The following is a 25499-nucleotide window of genomic DNA, read 5'->3' as shown; positions in this document are numbered from 1 at the left end:
ACGGTATAAAAATGAATTTTTGACTGCTCACTGTGATCAGTACTCTCAGGACTAAGACATTGAGTACTTTAACATGTCTAAGGGTTTCCCCAGAGGTCAAGGTTCATACTTAGGAGAATGATATTACAAATATTACAACTATTACTTTCTTTCTCACTATTCCTCTGCAATTCTATACAGACACACATTCTCTCCCTCACTCTCACTCTATCTTAGCTTTTGTGGCCTCTCTCTAATCTCCTCCAGCGACTCTTATAAGCCTAGGTGCACTTCAAAAACAAATCAATAGAGGTATAATAGCACGGAGCATGCTTTGTAATTTTTATATCATTAGTTTTCTTTCTATCCACATTTCTAATGCCTGAAGTGAAGGGGAGGGGGGAATACAGTAGAGTGCCCTCATAAAGTTTATTTAGTATTCTATGAATTTCAGATCAGTTATGTTTTATAATGACTTGGCAGAGGTGGGTGTGAGGGGAGGGGTACAGGTGGTGATGGGAAAGGCAGGGGGAGAAAAGGGAAAATCAATACGAGTAGCACACTTTTCCGCAGCATGGCGGAGAGGGGATCTATTGTGGAGGAATTATGATTTATGTCAGGGGTGGAAGGGCCGTCAGGGTGCGGCAGGGACGGAGGTGTGCGCCAATAATGATTAATGCCCCCCCTTCTTCCCGGAGACAGCCGAGCCGCACTACTCTCCTACCCCCAACCCCTCCACTTGCATTCCCCTTTATACTGTTACTATACCCTTTCCATTCCAGCCACAGAGGCATCCAGGCCATTGATACTGCCCCCCTCTGCAACAGTTTTCTCGCTTTTCCTCCCTATCCCTCTTTCCGTCTCTGTCTCTCACAATGTGTTTTGGGCTGGCAGGCCGCAGTGGTCATGATAGATCTGCGGCTCCTCAGCTGTGCAGCTGCAGGACAGGGCGGTCACTTTTAAGCTGGACGTCTGCACTCTGTCTCTGCCAGCGCTGTCACCGCTTTCCACCCTGGAGATGGAGTGAAGGAAAGGCGGACAGAGAGAGAGATGGACAGAGAAAGAGTGCCAGTGATGAAGGCAAATGAAAAGATAGAAGAGGCCTCAGTGACTGGCGACAGAAAGAGAAATGAGGCGCTGCTGAACCCTTTAGGACAGGGTACCTCACAGCCACATGGGTAGCATTTAGCAGTTATCGTTACCATGCCAGTTATTTTAAACCATTAAAAACCATACAGAATAATACATTGTTCAATATTATATAGAAAAGACATGAATATGCAAGTTGAAAATGTCCTTTTACCATTCCTAATAGCTGGCTAACTACCTTTTAGTAAACTAGGCAGCATTTTTTTTTACAGGTTAAAAAAAAAATCATGTCATTTGCTTTGTTATATTCTCAGGGTATTATTTAACAAAAGCCACAGTGACAGAATAACACACAATTTTGCTCATCACTAATGTTTAATAAAATAGCTGGCTAGTTAACAGCTAATAACTGCTAATTAACTTAGACTTGGCCATACAAAGACATGTCCGATTTCAGTATCTCATTCATTTGTTCAACATTAGTCAAAAGTGTCAAAATATTCCACATAAAAAATTGCTCTCCATCAATCTTAATTAAGTTCACTAGCTAGATAGCTCAGTACACAAGTTCTGTGACAAGACTCTGGATATCATGTGATCCTCTAATAATTTGCTTATTTGAGCTGACAGATTCAAGGCAATTGTCATATTTTGTAAGATCACTAACCAAGCTAATGCGTAATGAATCTTGTTTGCTCTATTTGAGACACGATCACAGGGAGCCTATCGCAGGGGAATCGGGGCACAAGGCAGGGGACATCCTTGTCGAGGTGCCAAACCAAATGCACACCCATTCACACACTACAGACAATTTATAGGTGCAAATCACCCTACAATGCATGTCTTTGGGCTGGGGGAGGAAACCGGAGTACCTAGAGGAAACCCCCAAAGCACGGGGACAAGGTGCAAACTCCGTGCATACAGGGTGGGGGTGGGAATAGAACCCCCCACCCTGGAGACATGAGGCAAACATGATAATAATAGTAATAATAATAATAATAATAATAATAAAATTTATATACTGTCTTTCAAATACACTTAAGGTCACTGTACAAAAATAAATAAAAGAAAATCAAGTACTGAATGATAAATTAATACTGTGTTAAAAATCATTAACGCATCCATATCATATGAAGGCATTTAACAGTGGAACAATGTCCATTTTAATGCTGCTTTAATCATTTCTGCATATCATTTAGGAGAGTCATTGTCTATTTTTTTTTACGTCTAATTATTCTGGTCTTCGTTCATACAACACAAAAAACACCCATATTAACCTCCATTTAAGGCCTGAAAAGACTATGAAGCACTCACCATTTTCATTCAATATACATTCCACTTAAAAAAAAAAAAAAAAAACCCAGTTGAAATTGAATTTCAGGCGAGAGCCACTGCTCACACTGAGGTATATTCACACCCGTTTGTGCGATGCTTTGCGAGGGGCACTGAAGAGGAACCATCTCGTTGAAAGCATTCTCTGGAACACCTTGATTATTACATGGAAAGAAGAGGTGCCCTGTGAACTACTCTAATGTGTGGAGCGACTGAATGAGACTGGTTTTGGATGTACGCTTGTGGCCTGGCTCATTTCATAAACTATGTGTGTACAGTGATGCTGCAGTGGTTTGTCTCAGCCCCTAGAGGGCAAGCATAGGTCACCTGAGTGAGACCGAGTCCTAAAACAATGGCTTTAATAAAGATGAGACAAATGAGACAAAAGGCAGGCAGGGAAACGAAGTGAGGACTGGTTGTTTTACGCATGGCAATGTAGACAGCTGAGGCACACGGAATGATTTTACAGGTACTGCTGAGGGAAAGCGAGAGCAAAACAATGAAAGAGAAAGCGAGCTAAAAGAATAGAGCTGCAAAGCAAGGAGGGCACTGGGTACAAAAGCGAGGCTGAGGGGAAATAAAGGAGGGAACATGGCTGAAAAGCTCATTTCCACCCTCCACTGCTTTCCTCTGCCTAGTGTAAAAGATTACCCTACAGCAGCATTCGAGAGGGGCTCACTCCCTACACTGAGGAAGGGGAGAGGCATGGATATAAATCACACACTCACACATACAATACATATATACACTCGCATACGATCGCATTCTCTCCAATATTCAACTGAAATCAACATACTAACTGACTAGAATCTGAAATATTTGATGGCAGTCCTGAATGTTTCATGGTGGTTAAAATAACACACATGCGGTGCAGATGATAATCTACACGTAAAATACCAGCAATTGAACTGTACTGTTCATATAAAGTCATCATTACGATTCAACCTCCTGAAAAGTCAAATGAATGCATCCTTTAGTTTGTTTAAACACAATTTATTGTTTAACAGCTGTGATGCAGAGAAACAGGATTAACCAATCAGGATCAAGCATTTTTCCCATTTCTGCTAGCTAAACTGGCTATACTGCAGGAGGACAAATTAAGTGTAGGTCTGGTTTTAAAATATTAAATGCCATTGCCCCTTATTACTAGTCACAAGTCATAACATTTATTGTCATACGTTCAAAGTATAATGATATTCGTGCTTGAATGCTTCTCCAAAGACTATAGACAAGACAAAAAAATACCATTTCACAAGAGGTTTTTTTTTTGGGGCATTGTTGCAGCCAAAAATGTTTGATATTGCTGCAGCATTTTAAAAAATGCTGTTTAAAAAATTTGCAGAGATTTAAATTTGGAAATGTAAAAAATTTGCAGAGATTTTGTGCTTTCGCGGTGATGTTTGTTGGTAAATGAGACCATTTAGCTATACTCATTTTCAGCACACGTGAAACAAAGAGGGTTTTCGCTGAATGTGCGCTGTGATGATGTCACATGATGCGCCTGTGGAAAATCTGCGGTAATTTTGGAAAATTGCAACCTCCTCTGAATATTGTGGAGTTCCTTGATTTTGCATTCATTTCTGCGATTGCAAAATCGCAAAATCTTGGCGGGACTGACTAAATACAAAATAACCAAATACACAGCATCATATTTAAGCATCATATACAGTGGGGGAAATATGTATTGAACACGTCAACATTTTTTTCAGTAAATTTATTTCCAATGAGACTATTCACCAGACATCAGTATTAACTCAAGAATTCTAGAAATATAAGGAATTCATAATATTAAAGTCCATAAATTAAGTTATGTGTAATAAAGTGGAATGTCACAGGAAAAAAGTATTGAACACACTAAGAAAAAGTAGTTCTCTGAGGCAAGGTAAGGCAAGGAACCAGCTAAAATAAGTAAGTAGTTAGAAAGTAATTATACCCCTATCTGTGCAAATTAATATCAGCTGGTTTAGTACACTGGTCTATAAAAAGGCTTTTTGTTACCAAGGTGTCACACAAGAAACATCTCATGATGTGTAAAAGCAAAGAGCTCTCCCACCCAAGACCTTCACAACCTTATTGTTGTGAAACACATTGATGGAATCAGATACAGACGTATTTCATAACATCTGAATCTTCCAGTAAACACCATTGGGGCCATTATCCACAATAGGAAGCAACATCACTCCATCATCAACCGGCCACGCACAGGAGCTCCTCGCAAGATTTCTGACCAGGGAGTCGGGAGAATAGTCGGAAGAGTAGCCCAAGAGTCAAGGACCACTCGGAAAGAGCTCCAGAAACACTTGGAGGCAGCAGGTGCCATCGTCACAGAGAAAACAATAGACAATGAACTCCACTGCTCATGCTCACCCTGCAGACTCCAATATTTAAAAAAAAAGGCATGTCGAAGCTTGTTTAAAGTTTGCTACAACTCATTTAGACAGGCCTCTGAAACACTGGGAGAGTGTAGTCAGGTCAGTCGAGAGCAAAATTGAACTTTTTGGCTCTTATACTACACACCATATTTAGAGAAGAAATGGCACTGCACATCACCCTAAAAGTTTGGAGGTGGAAGCATCATGGTGTGGGGGTCTTTTTCATCGCATGGTACTGGCAGACTTCATATAATTGAAGGAGCGATGAATGGAGCTCCTTACCAAGAGATTCTTGAGAAGAATCTGCTGCCATTCACCAGGATGATGATGATGATGAGACGTGGGTGGACCTTCCAGCAGGACAACGATCCAAAGCATACAGCAAAGGAAACTCTCAATTGGCTTTCAGAGAAAAAAAAAACAAAGTGTTAGAGTGGCCCAATCGGTCACCTGACTTGACTCCAATTGAACAAGATGTAAAGACAATATGTTTAGAAGAATGGGCCAAAATCACACCTGAATAATGCGGCCCATTAATTTCTTTATACAGGAAGCGTCTTGAAGCGGTCATTACAAACAAAGGCTTCTCCACTAAGTATTAAATAAATTTCAATTAGCGTGTTCAATACTTTTTTCCCCGTGTCATTCCTCTTTATTACACATAACTTCATTTATGGATTTAATGTTGTGAATTCTTTATACTTCCAGATTTCTTGAGTTAATACTGATGTCTGGTGAAAATTTCATGGGAATAGCCTCATTGTAAATATATTTACTGAAAACAATGTTGATGCATTCAATACTTATTTCCCCCACTGTAGGCCTACTAGCATCATATATAAATCATTTTCAGTGGAACTGCCATAAGAGTATTTTATGTCAACACTGGTTGAAGGTAGATCATAATTGGTTAAATAACATATTTGTGCTCCCACTACTGTCTGATATCCACCCAAAATGCATAAGCTCGTCACACTTACTGTATCAATATAACTGCACGAATCAAGCGGTGATCGAACTGAATTCCTGGCTTTGCCACTGTTACTTACCACCTTCTAGTCCTTCTATTTCCAGCTCACCATAAAACCAGACATACAGAAAAGGGAACTTTGAAATGTATAAAACCTGAACTCTCAGACATTTACAGGTCAGCTTGATGACAGACATTCCTGTTTTGCACGACATACACACAAAAAATCGGAGTGAGGTCTAATCGAAGGAATGTGACCACTCTCTCTGAGAACAATGTAGCAGCTGAATCGTGCTACCTCCTCGCTCTCTGACCTTCAGCTGCAGCCCAGCATGGTAATTAAGAGATAGCGAATGAAGCCATGTAAGAAGATGCACATGCCAGCCTTGAACATTTGGCCTTAGACACTGTGCACAATTGTAGGCAGCTGTACCCCGACCAATCAATAGCAAATCAAGAAAGAGCAGTAATCAGAGAAGAGGAATAATAAGAGCATCATAGGTCTGGTGACATACAATACAACCATGTCTGAATATTTTGTTGGGCAGTGGCAGTGCCCTTTTCTAACATCTGGAGGCAAGAAGCACCTCATTATACAATACTAACTTGGCCACATGGACTCCAGCACTATTGTATTTCCATACATCTCACTTGAACTTGACTAGTCTTCAGCATTTCTTCTTTCTGCATCTGTTCACTACCTCAAACCAAGGCCCTCTACATCAAAAGCTACTGAAAAAAGCCAACATCCAAGATGCATGTTACATATACAGATTTGCCGTCTCTTCTCAATCGTCAATTTGAACTGAAGGAACACGGTAGCTGTGTGCCAAATGTTTTGGATGAATTTTCTGATTACAGCAGCTGACCATTAACCTGAAAAAATCCTAGAAAATACATGATCAGGTCTCTGGTTGTGACTATAGCAAACACACAAAATGAATTTCCTGTCAAAAGGGAGATCATTACAGAAACTGCTCGCTGTACAATACATTAGATTGAAAAAAAAAAAAAAAAAAAAAAAAAACCAAACACTGATAAAAAATATTATATATCCATGGCAAACAGGGTGCTTTCTACTTTCTGAGGTCTTCTTTGAGGCATTAAGAACAGAAAGAATAAAAGAATACGGTTTGCCATTCACACAAAATTGTTCTATATGATTTCACTACTCTATATATAGGCTGCTGTCTGATTTGAAGAGGGCAGTCATGTGCCACTTGTGTTGCTGGGTGTGATTTGACAGTTTGACCCAATTTTCAGGCTGCTATTAGTGTTGGTGTTGGAGTCTCTGTGGGCTGGCAGAGAGATGGGCGAAAAAAATGGGGGTGAGTGGTAGGATGGAACCTGTGCACGCACACACACACACACACACACACACACACGGAAAAGGAAACCTCTTTCGGGCACCGTGTGGAGGTGCAGAGCAACAGAAAATAGAGTGGATCCCAGTGGTACCACTATTAGAGCTTGCGAATTATAGAACTATTAACCAGAATTGTAACTTCCAATTAAAAGATGATTCAACATTGAAATCTGATGGATGAATTTTGATTAAATGGAGACCCCATTAGGAGCTAGGGGAGATAGACTTCACTGGGCTCTGGCTCTAGTTAAAAGGCAATGGTCTAATAAAGATTTCTGTCTTTTTGGCAAATTAAGGTTAATTACTTTAAATAACATGGCTGGAAGCACACTTAAAAGGAGACACGCTTTATTCTCAGGACACATGTAACAGATGTAGCAGGTATGGGAAGATTTTATGAGCAGGTACAGTATGGTCCAGATATACACGCGTAGACACACACTCTTTGGTGGACAAGCACACATACACACATACATTCCACAAAGGAATATGGAGCCATGAGCTCAACCGCAAATATTTCAGCAGCGAGCTTTATTATCTGAGCCGTCTTAGCGATGACCTCCTGTTAAGTAATCCCAGTGACATATGGGGAAGAGCAAGAGCACCATCTGGGAGGAAAATACAAAAAAGGAACACACAAGTGTCACCCATGTTTAGTGTGTATGTAATGTAATGAATTTGAATTAAAAAGGATAAGGATATTAGAGTAGTAAAGGTGTATCTAAAAAAAAATTGAATATCGTAGAAAATTTCATTTGTTTCTGTAATTTCATTCAAAAAGTGGAGCTTTCATATATTCTAGATTCATTAAATATAAAGTGAAATAGTTCAAGCCTTTTTTGTTTGTTTTAATCTTGATGATTACAAAATCCAGTATCTTCAAATATCTGATAAAAGAATTTATAATACAGAAATGTTGACCTGAGAAGAACTCTAATCAGATAATTAACTCAAAACACTTGCAAAGGTTTCCTGAGCCTTTAATCTCTCAGTCTGGTTCAGTACACAACCACAATCATGGGGAAGATGAAAGTAAATGTTGCATTTCATTTGGAAATCAAGGTCCCGGAGTCTGGAGGAAGAGTGGAGAGGAACAGAATCCAAGTTGCTTGAAGTTCAGTGTGAAGTTTCCACAGTCAGTGATGATTTGGGGTGCCGTGTCAGCTGCTGGTGTTGGTGCACTATGTTTTCTCAAGTCGAGAGTCAATGCAGCGTCTACCAGGAGACTTGGAAGAGACTTCATGCTTCCATCTGCTGAATTTATGGAGATGCTGATTTCCTTTTCCAGCAGGACTTGGCACCTGCCCATAGTGTCAAAACTACTAGTAACTGGTTTGCTGAGCATGGAATTACTGTGCTTGATTGGCCAGCCAACTCGCCTGACCTGAACCCCACAGAGAATCTATGAGAGACACCAGACCCAACAATACAGACGAGCTGAAGGCCGCTGTCAAAGCAACCTGGGTTTCTAGAACACCTCAGCAGTGCCACAGGCTGATTTCCTCCATGCCACGCCGCATTGATGCAGTAATTCATACAAAAGGATTAAAGCCTCCACCAAGTACTGAGTGCATAAATTAACATACTTTTCAGAAGGTCGACATTTCTGTATTATAAATTCTTTATTGTAATATTTTGAGATACTGGATTTCTGATTTCCATGAGCTGTAAGCATAATCAAGATTAAAACAAAAAAAGACTTGAAATATTTCACTTTATGTGTAATGAATCTAGAATTAAATTACGGATAAAATGAACTTTCCACAATAATCAAATTTTTTGAGATGCACCTATATGTATTTATACGTGTGTGTCCATGGTATGGGTGAATTCTAGTAATGATATCAATCCTAAGCAAATTTAACATGAGGTTAAATGAAATTCATGTGATTTTGATGGATATTAGAGCTGGCACTAGTACCAGAAATGCTTTAAGGCTAGAAATTCACTCCTAGTTTCAAAGACTTATTAAAAGCTAGCACCTTCAGTTTGTGAACCGTTCATGAACAGCACTGGACTCATCAGGGAGGAAACAGCATGGGTGAACGTGTTCAGTGACTCCAGCATGTTACACAAACCATGACTGTTTCACATGATCACCAATGACCTTCACACCAGCACTGCTGATATCTCAATTCTGATTGGTCAGATGGTGTTGATTAATTTTCTATAACAGCAGCCCTGACAGTGGTTCCAGCCACAAGCCAAATCACAGGTTCAGTAATGCGCTCGTTCGAACATGTTATCATTTCTATAGCAACCGCTCATTAAGACAGCCTTGGATTAAGTTCAAGTTCTTTATTTGTCACACACACACAGTTGTACTGTGTATAATTCTTGCATTGAAATTCAAAACTGCAAGTTCCTAAACTGTGCAAACATTACAAAGAGCAAACGATGGATTCTCCACATGAACAGATTAAAAAACATGCACACGCATATTGGTGGTTTTCTGTAAGAAATGCTGAATTTCGACTCTCCAGTTTCAGTGCTTTCAGTAATTGAATAGTATGGTGTAGTTTATCTTACATATAGATTATTTTGGATTATATATTAAATAAATGATCAGAATTGATCAGTGTACTGCCAAATCCAAATTGTGGACCTTTGGCGAGCACTGCCACTGAGCTACACAGTTTTGATTACTGATCATGTCTGCCATTGATTAGCCAAACACATGGGGAAGAGGTAGACACACAGCTGAGATTCTTGAATCTCTCTCAGTCTGTATGATAAAGAGAAAAGACAACTCACATTTACATTTACATTCACGGCATTTGGCAGATGCCCTTATCCAGAGCGACTTTGCTTTGAAGTCGATATCAATAAATACATCCTGATACTGCTTCACTAGGTCACGGACTAAGAATACCATCAGTCTAAAAAAAAAAAAAAAAAAAAAAAACATTCTGCTGGGAGGGTAATATAGTAAGAAAAGCACACAGACAACACTTTTTTTTTAATTTAATGCGATAATTTAAGTACTTCAGGAACAGGTACGTCTTTAGACATCATTTGAAGACTCTCAATGACAGCTGATCAGACATCTAGGGAGAGTTCATTCCACCACTTAGGCATCAGAACAGTGAAGAGTCTTGACCCAACTCACATTTTCCAATAAAAACTTTCATGCAAAAGAGAAAAGTATTGAAATTAGTGAAAGCTTGGTTTCTATAACTGTTCACCAAAATTGCATTTTGTTTATATTTAGTTCTGTCCTGAATAAGCTATTTCACATAACAGATGTTTACATAAGATCCAGAAGATACAATATAGCACAAGATACCATAATATACAATAATAACTGAATTTACTCAAATGAACCAGTCCAAAAGTTTACATACGCTTGATTATTAATACTGTGTGTCATTACCTGGATGATCCACGACTGTGTTTATGTTTTGTGATAGTTGTTCATGAGTCCCTTGTTTGTCCTGAGCAGTTAAACTGCTCACTGTTCTTCAGAAAAATCCTCCAGGTCCTGCACATTCTTTGCTTTTCCAGCATCTTCTGCATATTTGACCTCTTTCCAACAGCGGCTATATGATGTTGAAATCCATCTTTTCACACTGAGGACGACTGAGGGACTCGTACACAACTATTACAAAAGGTGCAAACGTTCACTGATGCTCAAGAAGGAAACACGATACATTAAGAGCCATGGGGGTATAAACTTTTGAACAAGATGATCAATGTAAATTATTATTTTGTTTAAAGGCTTTATTCTTTTCATTCAGTACTGCCCCCCAATCAAATTACAAATTCAGAAATTCAGACTGACAAATTCACATTTCATTTAAAATGTTACACATTTGGAAATCTATAAATCTTTCTATTTATGGACAGAAGATAAAGACATATCCCCTTGTAGATGTTATTTTGTTTAATATTCTCCAGGCACACAGACACGGACATGCATGTCGAGCATGTAGCCTTCATCCTGTGATGCTGTCTCCGATTAATCTGTAGCTTATGCTTCCAGTTTTCTTGCTGAAAGAGAGGAGAATCAAATCTGTAGTGCATGGAAGTTTGTATCTGACTCCATCCCTTTCACACATTACTTTTCAATTTGTAGTTGTAGTTTAAGTCTCCATTTGGCCTTTTGCAGGCAAAGGCTGCTGTGTAATTGACAATGACAGAGAGCAGTCAGACTTGATTAGTTCAGGTTTGGTAAGCAGTTCATTATACGCTGGGCTTGCTGAGAGAGAGAGAGAGAGAGAGAGAGAGAGAGAGAGAGAGAGAGAGAGAGAGAGAGAGAGAGAGAGAGAGAGAGAGAGAGAGAGAGAATTCTCATTTACTACTATATTTGCTATTTTTAAAAACTATTTTATCATTTCTAATACAAATATTAATTTCATATTAGTTAATGGGATGTGTATGATAAGGATTGTAATATTTTCCCCCCTCTACCATACCAAGTTACCCTAAGTAACAGCGTCAGATAGAAGTTGGTTCGTTTATTTTAATATACTTTTTTCTCACCTTTTCTCATTGTGTTGGCCCTGTGTGCTGAATATGCCACGTTCCACAGTACTCATTTTACCACGCTCATTTCATTAGCTATTAAGTTTAGGCAAAAGGAAAAGGGTGTACATCAGGGTTGTTGTTATTTCCACAGTATCACATAATTCTGCAACTTAAACTCACCCAAATTATGGTTTGGCATGATTTTTTTTTTCTATAATAAAAAATAAATTGCTTGACATGTTGTTCCATGAATACAGCCATTAGACAACAGAAAAAGGCACAGAATTGCCTTGACTATGTAAGATGGAGACGCACCTGAGACCTACACAGGCCTACCCCCTTCCCCTGGTAAACCAGAGTAATAACAGAAGATATTTGCATACAAAAATAATACAGGTTTTTATACTTTATGAAGCAATAAAACTTCCTTGTCACAGGTTCAACTGTAACTCAGATTTCCAGTGAGGTTTTTAAGTTTCCTCTGTTTCATAAATAAATCTGGCAAAACCAATGCCGTTTTCATTCTTTGACCAGTTACCGGTTTGCCGACTAAAACGAATCCCCCTGTTTACCCTACACATGCAGAAAAATAAAATGAAAAATCCTTAAGTAAAATTCTATACAGAATAGCGTATTTTCTTATTGAATTTTATTATTGAATCTTTTTCTGTGTATCTTCCAAATTTGGAAGCTCTTAGCACATCGCAGTGAGTCAATCAGGGGAAATGGAGGATTTATAACGAGACACAGTGAAGAAGAAGCATGAAAAAAAGAGAGAAAAACGAAACAAAACCAAAAGAATATTTTTGCCGCAGCAGAAATGGTCCTGTGAAAAATTGCAAAAGCCTGGGCATGCGATCAGCTGACAAAAGGCCTGTCCTGAATAGTTACATGATCTAAAGTCTAATCAAACATCATTTACAGCTTGTTTTATTTGGGCCTCTTGAGAGACTGTCCCTCCTGCCTCTTTGCCATGGCAACCAGTGTCTCATTTCAGAAGTGTCATGCCACATTATCATCTCGCCAGCTCACACACTCTGCCTGACAAGTTCTCTCAGCTGCTCTCTCTCTCTCTTTCTTTCTACTTTCTCTCTGCCAGCTTTCTTTACTCCTTTTTCTCCCTCAATATGCGGTTTCATTTTGGGATTTTGTGAAGTACAATAGTAGACATCCATGCATCTGTGTCCTAGTTATTTAGGTGTCATAGATGGGTCTGGGAAAAATATACAATGGACAATTTAAAAGACAGAGAGAGGGAATGAATGAAATCTTTTTGGTGTTACAAACTGAGATGGTTCATTAATATATATATTGTACATGCTTCCTTAATGTATTAAAATATAAAAATGAAACAATCAGTCAAATGTTAGAATAATAAGCTAAATAAGACCAAAATGAAAGTACTGTCAAATTCTTAGATCGCTTTGAAGTTTAATATTTGATTATCTTTATCCTGAGATAGCTGTCTAACAACACCAGCGACGTATTTATGTCATTTATATTGTAAAGTACAGGACTGACACCTATTTCTCCAGTGTATGAATGCTACACTGTACACAACTGGGTGTCTTTCTCCACTGTGCTGTAGGATGAATCACATTGCTAATTGTCTAGATCACAGGTTCCCGAGTCATCAGGGATGTACTGCTGGGCCACAGTGCACATCTCTCAGCCCAACAGAACCCAGGAAAGAATATCCAACGACATGGCTGAAGATGTCTCAGGAGAACTGGGAGTGTGAATTGAACCAAAAATGTGGAGTCTTTGACAACACCTTTGGGATCTTTAAATATCTCATTTATGCGGGAACACAAAGATTTTGGACAAAAGTACTAGTTTTTACGCATTTAAATGAACAGGTTTCGTGAAAATATCACTATTGTGTCTTCGTCCCCTTTGCGCATACAGTATGTCGTAACAAAACACACCTCCTGTGCTGAATTGAACCCGTGATAAGCAGATGGTAATGGTGCACTCAAGACCCCAATAAAAACAGCAATTTATTGTGAAATGCAAACATTCTTAACAGAGCGGGCAATTTCATCAGAAATAAAGCAATGCCACAGCGGATTGCAAACCACTTCTGCCTTTAAATCGACCCAAACAAAATATGCAGACTCAAATAGAGAAATATGAAGGTGATGAAAGCGCTGCCAGATGCAGGCCCCGTAGTTCATGTAATTCAGCATTCAACGCAAATTAGAGCTGTCTTAGCGTTAAAAAAAAAAAAAACACCCTTCTTCACTTGCTTAAATAAAAAAAAGCATCATTGCAGGTTCAGGCCTGACGAGAGAGAATAATTTGAGAGGATATTTGCTTACATGTGTATCAGCAATTTGGTGTTCACCCCCCTCTTCCCCACCCATCTCGACGTGTGTGTGTGTGAGTGGCACCATGCAGGCACACGCCGCCGTGCCACAGGACAGCGGCTGGTTCTGTCACCGCAGCCGCAGCCACCGCGGCAGCCTCCTCCTCTGTGCTCGGTGGGAATTAGATTCCCATCATCAGAAGCAGCAATTTGCACAAAACAAAGTGAAATCACACGCCGGCATGTCTGGACAGGCCTGGTTCCTGAGGCGCACAGCACATATGCAGATTGCTGGATTAATGTCCTCTGCGTGTAGGACAGAGGACGGCAGGGAGAAAGTGGAGGGAGGGTGGGATGGAGTAGAAGTGGGAGGGGAGAATTGGGGGGATTTCCACACACACACACACACACACACACACACACACACACACACACACACACACAAAGCTCTTAAGCATGCTAACAGGACAGCAGGTCCATGCTTGATGACAGGCTCCTACTATCACCATCCTACAGTACACAAAGCTACGTTCAGTCCTTTTGGATATTTACACAAGAGATCAAAATGAAAATAAAGATACTGACACGAAATAAAAGCAGCTATGAATGTGTGAACGTATTTTATACAAACATAGCTTACACAACAGTGTATATTTAGGCAGAAGACGTGGGACTCTGTAGTATTTGTATGGAGCGCCCCAAGTCACTAATGAGTCAATAGTTGAGTAAGTATATTTGTGTGCGATGTCACCCTGGCTGTCGAGGTATAGCAGGCCGTTGCTAGCACATGATGGCCTGTGGGGAGTGAGGGCTGTTCCAGGTCCCTGCTGTAATTTTCTGTCAGCCTGGCAGGATTTGCCTCGCCTGGGGCAACAGCACAGTGGCTGTGGAGCATGCCACCAATCAGGGACTGAACCCCTCACCTCACTGACCCGGTGTGTGTGCTAAGCTGCTCTCTGTTTTACTGTGTGCATGTTTGTGCTTGTTTTGGAGTGAGAGACTAAAGGAAGGTGTGATGTGCTATATTACTTTAAAATTAAGACCCTATTTGATTCCTAGCTATTATACGTGAGTACATGAAATTACTCAATGGATTGTCTTATAATAGAAACTGTGCATTTCCAAACCTCAACCAGTTGATCAGTTATGAATATATTGAACTATTACTACAGCTCAGTGGTTAAGGCATTCGCCTTCTGATAGGAAGGTGAAGGTCATGAATGCAAATCCCAGCACTACAGAGCTGCCACTGCTGGGCCCTTGGGCAAGGCCCTTAATCCTCAACTGCACAGTTATATAAATGAGATAAATGTAAGTTGCTCTAGATAAGGGCGTGCGTCGAAATGCCATAAATATAAATAAAAACATGGGTTGACTTGTTCTACAATGTCCCATGCTTGAGACATCAAACTATATAAAACAAAACAAGTCTTCACTTTACAATGAGTCTGTGTTATGCCACTGGACACATTTGTGAATGACATCATTAACTGTCCCTTTAAAGTCCGCTTTAACATCCGCTCGAGATACAATAGGATCCGGAAGCGCTGCACTGTTTACAGCAGAGGAAGAGGGACGCTGTACACAAACTGAGTCACATAGAGATCCATGAAGAAGTGAAGATATTTTGTGAATAAAGACGTGGTTTTAGTTGTTGTTGTTTTTTACGCACACAAAGTATTTGTATCGTTTCGTAAAATTGGGATTAAACCACTGGAGTCGGAGGGACAGAAATCTCCCAGGTTTCATTAAAAATGTCTTCATTTGTGTTCCAAACATGAACGAAAGTCTTATGGGTTTGGAACGACATGAGGGTGAGTAATTGACAGAATTTTCATTTTTGGGTGAACTATCGCTTTAAACATTATATTCCCAAAATGCAGAAATCATATCTGTAGAACACTGACATCTGACATGGACATTGTGGCTTAACATTAAGCTTCTCTTAACTAACCTTTTGTACTGCATTAGTTAATATTAACAAACCACAGCATTTATTTCAACATTATTAAACAGTAAGTAATGTAACCCAGTAAATTAACACGTGTTATCAGACATCTGTATAACGTGAACAAAATATACCTGCATTGACATTTTCCATACTGCTTATCCTACACAGGGTCGTGGGGGAACCTGGAGCCTACCCAAGGGAACTCAGGGCACCCTGGATGGGGTACCAGCCTATCGCAGGGCACAATCACACTCTCATTCACATACTACGGACAAGTTTTTAAATGCGAATGAGCCTACAACGCAGGTGTTTGGACTGAGGTAGGAAACCGGAGTGCACGGAGGAAACCTCCAAAGCACAGGGAGAACATGCGAACTCCGCGTACACAGGGCAGAGGTGGGATTTAAGCCCCCAACCCCAGAGGTGCGAGGCAAACGTGCTAGGCCACCGTGTGCCCTCTGCATTGACTAAATAGTCAACATATTACCACAAAATTAATTACAGCATGTTACTCAATGTTAATGACTTACTGAACGCTGGTCTCCAGGTGTCAAGTGTATGTGTAATTTGATTGTACAGTGACTAATACAGTACATCAACAACACTATTAAAGCTTTACAAACCCAAAACAAAATGTCAGTGTCAGTTGTGACCAGCGGTATTATTACCCGCTGTTTCTGCAATAGTCAAAGACGGTAATATTCAAACCATAGCCTTGTTACAAGTCATGCCTTATGTAGTAACTCAATGAATACGCAGGCTTAGTAGCCGGTTGGTAAATTAATGCTAACAGCACCTGGGCCTTTTGATAGGGTGAACCTGTGCACTTCCCTTCTGTCCACTCTTGGCCACTGTGTATGCCTGTGTGGTGGGTTTGATTTCCAAGGCCAAATTTGCAGGTAAGTGTATGAGATGGAGCACAGGTGCTGGGGGGAGAGAGAGAGCAGCATCCACTCTGGGCTATCTCATAGCTCGGAGATTGATGAAGCCTTGGCCCCAGCATGCTGTAAATATACCAGCAGCCATGTCAGGACAGAAGTCCAAAAGCACACACACACACACTCACACACGCACATGCACACAGGCCTGTAAGGTATCCAAATTATAGTGAGACAAACACAGAAAACATTACTTCATTTGGATATTTGCCTGATAATTCTGTCTAATGAAAAACACTAAACAGATGCCCCCAAAACAGCATTATGATCAGCCTCAATCACAGATATCAATAGCCAATAGCTCTTCGACAACAAACAAAAACTGCATTTACTAACCCCTTAGCTCACTAAAACATGCTGTTATAGGAAAAAAGTGCTGGAGCCTGGGTTACCATTACCACCCCAAAGTTGATCATTTCCCAATAAAGTGTTTTTTTCCCCACAAATACCATACCAATTTGCCAATGCTTACAATTTTCTATTTATTAAGCAATGCCATGTCATATGTTTTATCCATTTATGGTTTATACAGTTATGTTTAATGTTGCGGGACGTCCATGAGACAAGGTAGCAGCTATAAAAACATCATTCCCTCACCAGCCAGTCTTTTTTTAGTGAATAAGACAGACAAATTTAGAATGCCATTGTTACTAAGCAACCACACAGCCCTCTTTCGTGAAGACTTTCCTGTGGCAGAAAACAAAAAAAGTCAAGCTCTAACATTGACACTGGAGACTCCTTCCAAAACCTCACCACATTATGCCATTTATGTGGAGCATTCACCATACAAGTGTCCATGTTTGTGGTTACTATAGAATCGGTAACATATTAGAATGAGTGCATTGATATAAACCTTGCCAGAACTACTGTCTGCGCTGCAGTTACAGGAAGTTAATCAACATCTTCTGACCAATCAGGATCGAGAATTCAACAGCACTCTGGTGTAAAGCAAATGAGTGGGTACATAAGGAATACAGGGAAATACTGAAGTACAATTTCTGCCGTATTTCCGATTACAGGCAAACAACTCATTTCAACATTAAAACAGAAAAGGAAACTAGATTGTGTGTGTGTGTGTGTGTGTGTGTGTGTGTGTGTGTGTGTGTGTGTGTGTGTGCACGATTCAGGGCAAAAAATGAGCTCTGAGAGTAACACAAAATCACTGTTATAACAAATCCATCTGCAAAGGTGTGGAAAATGAGGTTAGTGTGATCACTAAATTTTCACATTTTGAACAGCTATGAGAATCGTTCTGTACACATGCTGATATACGATATTTACATGCCAGAGATGTACGATTGTGCTGCAAACACAGCCGACGATAGAATTCAACAAGCCTGCTAACAGTGTGTCAAATGATAAAAAAAAAAAAAAAAAAAGTCTGAGTCTTATTGAAGAGACACCATTAGAAAGTGTCTGCTGCACTTGGGCCTTGAGCATCCCTGTGGCTTAAATAGAAATTTAATCCCTTGTTTAAAAAAAAAAAGAAGGCAAATAAATATATCCGTTTCAAAGTAAAGGCACCAGAGGCCTCGCACAGACAGTTGCGCTTATTTCAATCAGGTGACATTTGTTAGGAACTAACACCAGAAAGGAGGCAGCCACTGGCTAACCTTTTGGCAGTGAATTATGAGAATTTACCTTCATGCTTCAGTGCTTTTGCTGTTCTGCTGCCTTTAGTGTCTAAATCAAAGGCAGGATCTGCTACATCGGCAGTTTCTCTGGCAAGGGCAGCCGCTGCACAAGCAGCTGACGATCGGTGACATTTACCATGTCGCACAGCCCAATACAGCAGACAGCATATAACCCAGGAGGCAAGCACAAGTCAATTCATGCTTGTAGCCATTTTCCTCCACACCACTATAGATTCGAATGTCCACAGAAATACAGACTAGCAGCTGCTCTGGTTTACACATGTGGAAAAAAACCCATGTAGACACATAAATACAGAAAGTGCAAACCCTGACCAGGTAAAATTCTTCATTACTAGCTTTAAGAAAAGTCTACTGAATGCCAAATACAAATCTGCAAAAAGTACACAACGTCCCTTTGGGTAGAAGTTACAAAACTTCAGATTAGATCCATATATATATATTTTTTCCCCCTCATTGCAAGTGAAGAACTGCCTCAGGAGATGAGAGCGACTCCCAATGTCTGGCTCAGCAAAGACGCAGCCCTCGCTCCCCAGACACTTCTAATTTATTTAACAGCTCAACAGGTAATTTTCCAGCAAAATGCTGATTTTCCTCACCAGCTTCCTCTTCAGCATGTATTCTAATTACCAGTGGCTCACTTTGATCTGAGTCCTGCACTTCACACTGCTCCAGCTTCCCCAGGATCTCATTTCATTAGAGAGGCTCATTTCTTTTTGGCATACTTCTTATTTTACTGATACTCATTCCCGTTTTTCAGCGAGATATACTGCCCGACGTATTAACAGACTGCTTGGACACCCCGCTGTCAAAACACACAGCGTGTCTTCCTAAAGCCTACCTGAGAAGCGGCTCGAAAACAAAGTGGCGCTCGGTTTAAAGACGGGGGAAATTGGATTCATCTCGAGTCCTGATTACCTGATTATAAAGTTGGAGTGCAGGTTAAATATATCTGCGTTAACAATGAAGTTAGGCTTCGTTTCATTCATGACATATACACCCACCGTCCAGTTTATTAGGAATACCAGTACGCCTGCTCATTCATACAGTTATCCAATCAGCCAATTATGTGGCAGCAGCGCAATACTAAAAAATGCTAATAAACATCAGGCAGATAAAGGTCAAGAGCTTCAGTTCACATCAGATATCAGAATGGAGGAAAATGTGATTTCGGTGATTTGTTTCAGAAAATGCTTCTGGGACTTTCACGCACAACAAGCTCTACACAAAATGGTGCGAAAAACAAAAAACAGCCAATGAGTGGCAGAGTACTGATGATGTACTGGATATATGATATTAACCCAATCTATATATTTATTTCCTAAACATTTAAATGCAATTGTTTGTCTTGTAAAAGCTTCTTCTATCAAAATCTTATGGCAAGATAACAACAAATTATGAAGCCATGCATAGTCATTTTGGTAAAATGATAACATCTGGTAACATCCAGCTCCCGTTACAGCAATGTTTCAGCGTAACGGCCAACATTTTCAGTTCGTCTCAACATGTGTCCATTCATTAAAAGTCTAGAAGAAGTTGTGGGACTAAATCTGTAGCTGAAAGTGGGTCATTAGGTAGTGCTGAACAAAGAGGAAGCACAGGGGCTGCGGTACGCGGTGCATTAAAAAGGGGTCTTTTCAAAGTGTGGGAGTGCGCAGAAGGTGGCAGTTTTTTTCAGGGAAGGGTCCCCTCAGCTCCTCCATCTGTCCGTCTGTCTGTCTCTGCAGAGGGTCCCAGCAGGGGGTCGGTGGCGCACCCCCTCCGATGCCCAGAACTGTGCCACGCCAGCACACAGCCGCGACGTAATATGGCCAGTGCCCTGTGCTGCCATCGGATGGGCGAGCCCGCTTTACCTGCTGCGATTCCATTACCAGGCTGCCTGTTCTTGCTCTTGAGTGTTTCTGTAGCATATTAAACAGATTAATAGAACAATGCTCCAGGGAGCGAGCGGCCTGTCAATCTCGGCTAAAAACACAAAAGCAGAAAATTAAAAAAGCCCATGGCTGAACTCCAGAGCCGATAAAACACACTGGAATCTGCAGAGGGGGGGCAGAAACACAGATGGTAAATATTTATTCTCCATCTCACCGCTTTAGAGACCACACAAACGCACACACGGAGGCACGCTTGCATGGGTACACACACACATAGGCATGCTTACACACACACACACACATCTACAAAAAAAAAAACACACACACATACAGAGCCCAGGATTAAGCTATAGGAGTGACATAGTAATAGGTGGCCAAAACTAAATTTTGCACCTGTACTATTTTTAGTATAGTGTGTGCTACTAATCTTCCATATGTGGTTCATGAATAAGAATGATTGTCTTGATTCACAGAAGTAAAGACAGATCGCCTCACCGTGTCCTGAGAGACTTGGAGAAAATTCACTCGGTGCTATCTTTTGTCTCTCTGAGAGATTCCTGGAAATTCCGGGTTAGTCTGTAGAGAGCGCAAACAGCATGTCTGCATCTGCTCTCACAATTAGGCTGAAGATGAAACACCGACTGAATCCACTCAAAGATCTGAGGTAGTTGGGCTTTTTCGTGAGCGTCCACATCAAATACCCATCACCAATTCGCCAAACTTAAACCTCCAATACACCAGATTACATCCATTCCCAAACGCCATGAAAGCATATAATCTCCTATTATAATTCTTCTCTCACACATGCTGTTGCCTGTTGTATGATTGTCCATTACATGACATTGTTTTTGACTAATCCAGTGTCTCTCTGGTGTCTCTGAGAGGTGTCTGGGCTGGTGTGGAGACAGTGTAGTGTATTAGCAGGTTAATTGCCCTGCTGCAGTGGCTGCTGGGTCACGTGAGGGTCCGCTCTGCTTTAATTGTGCGACGTCCCGTCGACTAACCTTTCTTAGCTAGCCTCTGGAGGGCAGGCAGAGGACCCACTGGCTGTCGGATCGCCATGACGGCAAGTTCAGGAGCACAAGTTCACAGCACCACCTGCTGGAGGGAATGTTACGGCTTAACAGTAATGCTTGGACATACTGTAATACTGTCACAACAGTGACATGCACATGTTCATGGAGTAAGGAGTATCGTAATGGTGCAGTTGGAATTATGGGAATGGGAGGCTGACAGATCATGGGAATTCTGCCAATCAGCGGTATAAAAACGAGAATTCTAACAGTCAACCGCAGATAAATTCAGCATGACCTTCAGAGATGACCTCTCTTGCACTGTCGCAGTCCACACTTTCTACCCTATCCTCCTCATCCTCGTCTCGTTTGCATTCCTCTCTACCCGCTCCCGGATCGTCTCAGCTCGGCAGCCCGGCCCAGCCCTGTCTGTTTTCATTCCCCTCTGAGAGGACAAGTAATTTAGGAGAGAGGAGAGCAGATGACCACTGGCTTCTGACCTTTTCTCCCTCAATTTAACTCCTCTATGTTGTGCTGCGAAAGTGGCAATCAGCCTAGGCAGAAGTGACACCCTCATCTGAGCACGACGGAGCCTCGCACACAATCACAGTGTCACTTTCTATCACCATGCGGCAGCGGGCAGGGGGAAGGGCAAGGTTCGCCGAAGATGCCACACCGATCTCTCTCATCCCTCCCGACTCTCCTGTACGGAGCAGTCCAGCGCAGGCATGCTTCATTAGTATGCAGAGTGCACCGCAGTGTCACACCAGTCAGTTTCTCAAATCATCCTTTGATTGTGTGTGTTATTATGTTAATATATTTTGGTTGTAACCGTGGTGATACAACACTGGAGTAAATGTTGTCATAAAGTGTTTATTTAATGCTCACTCCATAACAGCCACATTGATTCAAGGATGTAGAGGCAAGTAATAGTTCCCATGAAGCTTACACGAATTCTGGATCAGTTGGCCAATGATGGAAAAATAGCTTCCTATGACAGTTGCACATCTAATAATAAATATAAAAGGATCTCCCTATTATTATTATTATTATTATTATTATTGCGAAGCTGTAGATATCAACTAGGGCTCTTACCAGTCCGGAAAAACTGAAACATCAGCATTAACTAGCAGAGGAACTACGACTAGAGCATTTTCACTCAGAATTAATGAAACGATTTACTCCGTGCTTGTGTTCTCTTTATCAAGTCCTTCACTTAATCACCATTTAAAGTGTGAAATAAAGGTGAAACCACCTGCAGGTGAAACCACATGTCTGTTTTATCTGTAGAATATAGATTGCTGACCTATATGACATTATAATATGATAAATTAAATGTAACAACGTATCACTATCTGCACCGGGGTATTTCATTTAGCACACAGATTGAATTGTTATTCACAACGAACTGTATTGGATGTTAAAGTCTACTCTTATATCAAGTATTTCATCTTGTTTCTTTTCCATGTTAAATCATTTATTGTTCTAAACATTATATGAAAACTTCACTGACTTTTTCCCCCCACAGTGCAGCACTACTGTTAAATATCTACTAAATATCACCGTATATCACAGTATGTACTCTATGTATTGTGAAAATGTATTCGGGAATCACGGCATTTTTAGTAACATCCTAGTAACAAGCAATTCCTTCACACTATTATATATATATTATATATATAAATAAATAAATAAATAAAATCACCTGAACCTGGGCACATTATTTACGATAAATTACTAATGGCCTCTATTATTCTTAATTATTCTACAATATATTGTGCTATATTTTAATAGAAATATGGATGCGTTAAAATTATGACATTTTCCATGCTGTACCTCTAATTCAGTTAAAAAAAGTAAGGGGGGGGGGGGGGGGGGGGGGGGGGGTTCTTATGTACTGTGATCTATTCCTAAGGGGAAAATAATATTTGCATATTAGCTTGGCTTTGGTTGGACAAGTCATATTATTGTTCCCATCCCATGTATGAACGTTTGAATCAAAATTTCAGAAGACGTTTAGCAGTGACCCAAACTCATGTCACATGCATTTTGATGTTAAGACCACAGAAAAAAAAGAAACTTTATCTTTTTAGGTGACCGATGAATCATATGCAGTATGATCAGGCGCATAAACTAAGAAGTATTCAATGTGGTAGACGTTTTTAAATTAAAATGTTTTTTTTTTTTTGCTAATGTAAGTAGGTCAGGTTCTGGCTTTCAGGTTGTCTTTACTTATTTTTTATTTATTTTCATTCTTTCTAGATGAAAATTCATACACTGCACTGTCACTATCTGTATTTGTATCTGTAACTCTTTAATGTTCCAAATATGCGTATCTATATGTGTATTCAGATTTAAACCAGAAGTGGGTGTGGCCTAAAATTTAAATATTGGACACTGGAAAAATCCCAGAGGTAGAAAAGTGGGCAGTGTCAGCATGGTGTATGAATTCTGGCTCTGACAGTTTCTTGTATCTTTTTCAAAAACATTACCATATTCGGCATACCCCGACATATTTTTCATTAGTTTAAAATGTCCCAGTGATGTTCGACAATATCCAACACATTATGCCAGCTCTAAGACTCAGTCAGTCAATGCATATTAAAATGCTGAACCATTAGTCAATGGTTGTGAAGTAGAGGAAGGAGGACGTCAAGGGACTGGATTGTACTGCCTCCTCAATATCAGTAAGTTGCACCACTGTTGCTAACAGACTTGCCACTTGTGTGTGGATGAACCCACACCAGTGTGAAATACACGGATAAGCATGCTTACAACTAACACGTTATATCATGAGCTGCCATGAAATAGAGTGGCTCTGAGGGGATCTGCTACAAAGTGCCATATGCAAAATCGTAACACGAGGCATAACACAAGAAAGGATTGGATCAATGGATTACGCATATGTGCTTATGGGTTTGCAGAGGCAACTGAGAGGCAAAGAGAGTTCACAAAAGAACCAGATGTGTCAAATAAAACAACATCAAAAACAACTTAGAGGAGAATGTAGCACTATATCTGACCGACGTTTAGGTCTCCTGTTTTCCCACTGGCTTTGACTTCGCATGTGGGTTTGAAAAAAGTCCTAAATAATGCTATGCCTCAGAGGGGATATTATCATTTAAAAAGATCCTGTCATTGTGCGACTCATCCCCTCTGTGCTGAAAATGAAATTGTCTGATGTGCAAGATTTACCTTTGCTGGGTTTGGCCCCGTTAAGGCGAGAAGGTCACGGCTCCACGTGTCATCTTGTCGCACCACCAGGGTGGCTCCAATTTACACACAGAGCCGCTCTGCATTTCAAAGGACCTCCTGTTAGTGATCGCTCTCGGCGGCCCGCAGACACAAGATTAGGCCAGCTGGAAAAACCACTCGCCGCTTCCCCCACATTTACATTTTCATTTTCATATTATATTCCCCCTCATTCTCTCTCTCGCTGACGCTTTTCCCCTCCTGGGCCCTAACTAGCCACTCCAGAAACCCCTGGAGCTGGGCTACTCCGTCTCTCAGTCCTCCATCTCACTTCAGCCCTCTAGCCCACACCTGCACCGCACCTGATGAAATAATTAATGAAACTTTTGATGTAAAAAAAAAAAAAAAAAAAAAAAAAAAACACACAACAAATAATACATTTTGCAGGCAAAGCGGCTTTTACGTATTTCATCTGATTGAAATACGTTGATTTGAGAACAGACTTGGATCAAAGAGTTTAAATACATCAATGTGAGACATACCAAACACATTCAAACAATATCGTGAAGAAAAGATTAAATGAACTGGAGATAAAAGGAGATTCCCCTGCAATTCTAAATTTTGCATTGAAGCAAATATTACTGTTCTGATTTAGCTATATTACTGTGCTGTTGTACCACTAAAGCAAAATCTGTGGGGATTTTTTTTTTTTTTTTTTTTTGCTCACCTCAAGAGAAACGAGATAGAAAGGATACAGTTAGTGTTAGGGACTACAACAGAGTTCATACCGTTCATTTAAACAAATTCAAAATGAAACTGAACCACATTCGACCTGATTTCATTCGAATCTGTATCACTTTTCATGCGATATACATGAGGTTGATTATTGCCCTAAGAACATGAAATTGTCTTGTTTTCCATTAAAGTTTTATGATCCGATTTCAATTTTAACTGATACAAAGAGGATCTTATACGTGACAAACTATTGTGGACTAT

The 25499-nt window shown here is 40.4% G+C and overlaps 1 protein-coding gene across 2 annotated transcripts in view; it reads right to left on the bottom strand.

The window, feature by feature from the left end:
- Positions 1 to 10039: 10039 nt before the first annotated feature.
- dhrs13a.3 (dehydrogenase/reductase (SDR family) member 13a, duplicate 3) overlaps positions 10040 to 25499 on the bottom strand; it is a 52313-nt gene continuing 36853 nt past the window's right edge. The window contains exon 6 of one of the 2 annotated variants that reach the window (XM_017490132.3): positions 10040 to 11098. The gene's annotated coding sequence lies outside the window, so the exon portion shown is untranslated. The remainder of the gene's footprint in view (positions 11099 to 25499) is intronic. The other variant, NM_001201094.2, reaches the window with a different exon arrangement.

The sequence above is a fragment of the Ictalurus punctatus genome, chromosome 17, assembly GCF_001660625.3.
Source record: "Ictalurus punctatus breed USDA103 chromosome 17, Coco_2.0, whole genome shotgun sequence".
Taxonomy (NCBI): domain Eukaryota; kingdom Metazoa; phylum Chordata; class Actinopteri; order Siluriformes; family Ictaluridae; genus Ictalurus; species Ictalurus punctatus.
This window is presented reverse-complemented; position numbering and strand designations above follow the sequence as displayed.